This window comes from Pteronotus mesoamericanus, unplaced genomic scaffold (genome assembly GCF_021234165.1).
Source record: "Pteronotus mesoamericanus isolate MK-2021 breed Mesoamerican mustached bat unplaced genomic scaffold, CSHL_Meso_final contig_74, whole genome shotgun sequence".
Classification (NCBI taxonomy): Eukaryota; Metazoa; Chordata; class Mammalia; order Chiroptera; family Mormoopidae; genus Pteronotus; species Pteronotus mesoamericanus.
Window position 1 is genome coordinate 12,388,252 of NW_026555247.1, and position 6,290 is coordinate 12,394,541.

Genomic DNA, 6,290 nt, shown 5'->3' on the forward strand with positions numbered 1-6,290 from the left:
TTTATAGTGAAAAACAGAATGACAAGATAAACCTTTTGCACCAATGATCAATGATATAAAATTTAACTCTAAAACTGTGACAATTTTAGAGGCACTTGTTATGCATATAGTGTAACGTTTGTCACTTAACATTTGAAGGAATAATTTCAATTCAACCAATGACTTTGTCATAAATTAAGAACATCTGATTAATGCTTAACTTTTCTTCTTAATAGGTCACATCTAGATACTCCAGCTATTATTATCGCTTCTCAGCCTTTTGGCTAAGATCAAGTGTAGTATCTGTTCTTATCAGTTTAGATACTCCAGCTATTAGCTGTTATAGTATTAATAGTGAAAGCTGAACTGTAATTAAAAAAGAGAGACAGGATTGCAAAAATGGTATAAATGTATCATGTGCAGTCGTATTTGCTTCTCTTGGGGTTTTTATTACTTCTCTAGAAAAACGGCCATATCAATTTAAAATTTAATGTTATTTACAATTTTATGCAGAATTATAGGTTTGAATTTTGAATACTTTCCAGACGTTGGGACTTGGGGCATTTCACTGTAATCTTCTTAAGCTTTTATTTTTTTTGTACAATGAAAATGTCAATATTTATATAGGGTTTATGCTTGCTAAATAGAACCTCCCTAATACACGATAATCATGAATATAATCATAGTTTAATTATTACTCACAAATAATATCCATAAAAACTGTTTATTTCCTTTTTTGCCAATTCCCACTGAAGCAAAGATGAAGTACACAATATCACCCTCTTCAATGAGAAAGGTCTGGTTGGAGAGCCTGGTTTAGGGATAATGTGTTTCCTAACAGTGAGCCACAGAATTTGCCATAATTAGTCATTGACGACATGAAAATGAAGCATCCCTGTTCTACTCACCACATGGAGCTGACTGGGAGCCTGGCTTTCAGAACCGTCAGTTCATTCTTCTAAGCTTATGATAGAAGTCGTTCCATTTCCAAAATAAAAAACAAACAAAAACAAATTAATAAAGGAGCAAAGAGAAGATATGAATGAGATAGTCATGGGGCTTCTTTCACATGAAAGTACGTGTCAGGATTAAGGGAGAAGCATCTAAGTGAAGATACAATCTGTTACCTTTTAAATTTTATATTAATAAACCTAATACATTTATTTTAATTGCTGAACTATATGCTTGTATATGTGTTTGTGTATATAGATATATATATTCTTATTCTTTGATTTAAATATATATAATATATACTTAAATCGAAAAACAAGAAGGTTATGACCAAGACCAATATGATTGTCTTCAAGTTTGTTGCAACTAAAGGATAACCCAGAGTTAAATTAATTTTTATAGTGGTAATGTATGTAACTCAGATGACCTTAAAAACTATTTATTAAATTTGCTTGGAAAATGAGGTACTACTTTTTTATTCATTTATTGGGTTTTAAAATATATTCAAAGCACTACACACATCCATACACACACACTCACGGGCACACAGACATATGAACAAGGAATAAAAAGACACAAATTCAATACTGACAATTTCTTTTTTTATTTTTTTTAAATCATGTTTATTCTATTACAGTTGTCTCAATTTTTCCCCCTTTGCCCTTCTCCACCCATCCCACCCCACCCCCTCTCCCACAGTCAATTCCCACTGTTGTCCATGTCCATGGGTCATTCCTACATGTTCTTTGTTTAGCCTCTTCTCCTTTCCACCACTGTCCTCCTTCCCCATCCCCTCTGGTCACTTTCAGTCTGCTCCATGTCTCCATGCCTGTGGTTTATTTTGTTCGTTAGTTAATTTTGTTGAATAGATTCCACGTATAGGTGAGTTTATATGGTATTTGTCTTTCACTGACTAGCTTATTTCACTTAGCATACTGTTCTCCAGTTCCATCCATGTTGTTGCAAAAGGTAAGAGACCTCCTTTCTTTCTTCTTTTTTTTAAACTCAGATTTTATTTATTTCTTTATTTTAAATATCAAAATCCATTATAAAATATTAAAAAATTTAAATCCATTATAAAGTCTCAGCAATTAAAACAACATGACACCAGCACAGAAATAATCAAGTAGATCAATGAAATAAAAGGAACATTCTAGAAACAAATGAATATATCTGTCTAACAATGTAATATATGATTAAATTAAATTGATATTTCAAATAAAATAATTTAATCAAAAAATGGTAGAATACCAAATAAGTCATTTAAAGCTTTTTAAAAATTAAAAATAGGCAAGAAATATACAAAACAGTTTAGTTTAAACAAATAATAAAGGAAGAATTAAAATAACACATCATTGTCACAATCAGATTAATAAGTATTAAAAATATTGGTAATATCAAGTATTGGCAACTGTGAAATGAACTGGGTATTCATAGACTCTTTTTCTTCATCTTAAACCAGTCCCTTTAGCATATTTTGTAGTGCTGCTTCGGTGGAGGTGTATTCCTTTAGTCTCCTTTTGTCTGGGAAACTCCTTATTTCACCTGCCATTTTAATCGAGAGGCTTGCTGGGTAGAGCAGTCTTGGTTGCAGGCCTTTGCTTTTCATGACTTGGAATATTTCTTGCCATTCCCCATGGCTTGTAGTGTTTCTGTTGAGAAGTCAGCTGCTAACAGTACTGAAAATTTCTAATGGCATTACCCATGCCTCAGCCTGAGTTTCCTAGAATGCAGAGGGTGAAGTAAAGATATATGTTGCAATTATGTTAAAGAGTGCAAAGCCAGGTGAAAGGAAGAGTTAGGAAGATGAAGCTATTAAGAAGGCTGCTGCTAAGGGCTAGTCATAATTGGGCTGCCTGGGTCTGGATGCTAAAAACCAAGACACTACACAATTTAAGATAATCCATTCAATGATGCAAAACAGGAAGGATTCATTTACTTGCTCCTGTGTCTCATTGGGCAAAGGCTTATCCCGTGGAACATTAAACCCATTATTCTTCTGGCTGCATGTATGTGGATATCAATCTTTACCATATGTGTCCCAAAGCTCATTATCTATAGGAAAAGCTCTGAGTGGGAGGCAAGAGCACATACTACGAACATGAGATGAAGTGCTGTCAGCTTGCCTCTGCATGAAGTTGTGAAAGCCACACACAAATGGTACTTGGAAAAAGAGAGCTACCATAAGAGATTGGAGATAAACTTGTGCATGGAGGTACCTACTATAGTCCAGATCAAACTTGATGTTAAACTGCTTGTTTATTCATTCAAAAATTGCATGGAACCACACTAATTGGAAGGTGTATTTTTTTAGCTTTATAGATCTTTATAGAAAATAAATTAATAAATCATGTATCCATCCTTTGAAGAATAGCTTTGAAAAGTCCTCTGAAATGGAAAGAAATCATTCCCTTTATGAAACTAGAATATAATTATAAAGACAATGCATGCTGTTTTCTAATCTAATGTATTTTTTAAACTTTGTACAGCTTGTTATTTTCATAATGGGTGTCAAAATTTTCTTTTCCTTTAGTTACCATTAAGATGGCAGATATTTTTTTAACTTCTATGCCTAGTTCTTATATTTTCATTGACTTTTTTTTCTAACTCCAGAACTAAATGACTTTTTGCATCAGAAGCGGAAAAACCCCCTCTGATGCAGAAAGTCAAACCTAACAGCTCAGAATAATTAAAATACAGTTAAATAAATAATTATGTCCAAGATACCACACAGCCATGTAGGTGGAGTTGGGCTAAATTCCACCACAGTGTTCTAATGAAATCAGAGAAGGTCGATCCCCCTTTAACAACATTTCCCACTAGAGTCCTTAGGCAATTCTTTTGTCTATTCCAGTCTGAGTGATTCCTTAATTCCCAGACTCTCACAACACACTTGAATTGAGTGAAAATGTTTTTTAGTAGATAGGTTGTTTCAAGTGTTCAAATCTTCACTACTGATTCTCTTTACAATTTCACAATATGCTTTGGAAAGCAAGTCCTAGGAGCAAAAATATTTTAACTTTTTTGCAGCAATCATCAACAGCTTCAGCGAATGGATGCCACTACTTGACAGATGATTCTTCGTCTGAATTGATGGTGACATGATAGTAGTAAATATGAGAGAAGGAGCCGTAAATATAGACAACAGCATTGACAGTGTTTGCATTTGTCATGTGGTATTGGACAGGCACGCTCCCAGAATTGGTGTCACTCTTTTTCTAGGAAACAAATAGAAATAGGTTTTATCTCTTCTACCTATCTTTCCTCTCTCCCTTGATTATTAGATATCTCTTCATGATTAGAAAAATATGTAAACATTTTCTGGTAGAAGAAACAGGACATAAAAAGATAGAAAATGTGAAGGAGGAAGAAGTGAGGGAAAAGAAGCAAAGGTAAATGAAAGTGTTGTCTCTAGGGCTTTCTGGCTGTGTCTAGGTTTTACAGCCTCAGTATGTCTGTGATTCTCTGAACACCTGATTGGCTATAGTCAAGTATGAACACACTGATTCTAATCCAGATGTGCACTGGAGTGGGAAGAATATTATTTTATCTGAGTGTCAACTCACTCATTGTCTTTGACAGGGTGTGTATAAAGTATATTTCTCAGTATGTTGCATGAGTGTAGCAACAATATGATCTGACTCATCATTGGCAACATACATTGCATTTTGGAAAGCTTTAGCATTGGCCAGTTCTCAACTATTCATTTCTAAAAAAATAACTTCTATATTTTAAAACATCCTACTTATTTGAAAAAAAAAAGTATATTATCTGATCTCTTGGATTATTGCTCTCCGCAATGTTAGATGACTGGTAAGCATATCCTTTAGTCTAGATTACATGCTTAATCTATTCCCAGACATGTTAATAGAATCTTCCTCTGAAACAAGGAAGTGTGAGTTAAAAAAAAAGGTTTAAAAACAATTTTATTTCAAGATCTTTCCTGCAACTTATCCCGTGTGATCCCTCATAAAACCACCAGGAAGAAAAATATAAAATGCTTTTATACAAATAAAACATTCAAATTATGTTGAGAATAACAATTTTTCTTTTTATAAATTTGCAGTAAGAAAGTCATGTTATATTATTATTAAGATGTTTTAATTGATCAACATGGTTTTATATGTATATCTCAGTGTGAATATTTTGCTAGTTAATTTAGTAAATTATTGTTATGGGTGGATGGTCTTTTGTACATTTGGGGCAAAAGTGGAATAAAATGTTTGAGGTAGAAGGGACGTAAATGATCAGCATGTATTGTAAATAAAACTACTGTGGAACTTGAGTAATTGGTAGATAAAAAAATAAATGTAGCTAACTGCTGACTACTACTAATAGCTCTTTACTGGAAGATATGTGCATTCAACCAAGCATTATAAAAGCTTTTTTTTTAATTAGTTCACTTCCAGGATTACAGAACCCAAGAACACAAAACGCAAATTGTTAAAATGTTATAAAACCAAAGTTTGCTGCTGAAACAATGTGTTGTTGTACAGCTCAATTAGGAATGCCAGGACATACTTCAGGTTATCAATTGTTTTTCTTTCCAATTCAGACCTTTTTTATTTACTAGATGAAAAAATCATGCATAACAGATAAATACAATATGATTTGAACAGAAAAGACTAAATATGTACATATTTCTATGATTTCAATAATAGGTTGCATAATTTTTACACAGTTTTGAGAGTTTAAAAGAAACTGTAAACTTTAATCCAAGGATTATAATTTGGAAAAACCTGGTTGAATAATTTTAAAACAATCATAAATGTCCAGTTTCTAAGCTATAGAGAAAGTAAACAAGTGATGTAAGGACTTTTATTTAACACTCTCAGCCAAATACTTTGGACCTCTGTATAGATATGGTATCTTTTTTATATTATATTTGGAAACTGCAATTGATGACAAAGCTATTCTGTGACAATTTGCATATGATTTGATAGGAGTTTCTAAGTCCTTTCTTCTAAATCCACAGTAATGTGCACTGTAGTATTTCTATATTATTTTAATGTTTAAATTAGCATCAATGTAAAAATAATAAATGTTCATTTAAAAAGTTGGATATGCATTTAGTCAATATGTTAACTTGTTAATAGTGAATATAACAAAAGATATTTATAGCATAAATATCTATATATTCTATAAATGGTCATATATTAAGAATCTCAAATATATATGTATATATATGTATTTTTATACTTACAATATATAAGTACCTAGGATCACAGAGTGAGGAATTGGTATAGTGGGATTTAATTCCAGGAAGTTCTGAATCCACTTTGTAATCCATTGGACTACAGAATAGGGCTATTTTGTGGAGCAACCAGCAAGGTCTCTTCCCTCTTCTAACTCCCTCACTT

The 6,290-nt window shown here is 32.5% G+C and overlaps 1 pseudogene; it reads left to right on the forward strand.

Annotated features, from left to right (window-relative positions):
• Window positions 1-243: 243 nt before the first annotated feature.
• Window positions 244-350, forward strand: LOC129078935 (uncharacterized; annotated as a pseudogene).
• Window positions 351-6,290: the final 5,940 nt, after the last annotated feature.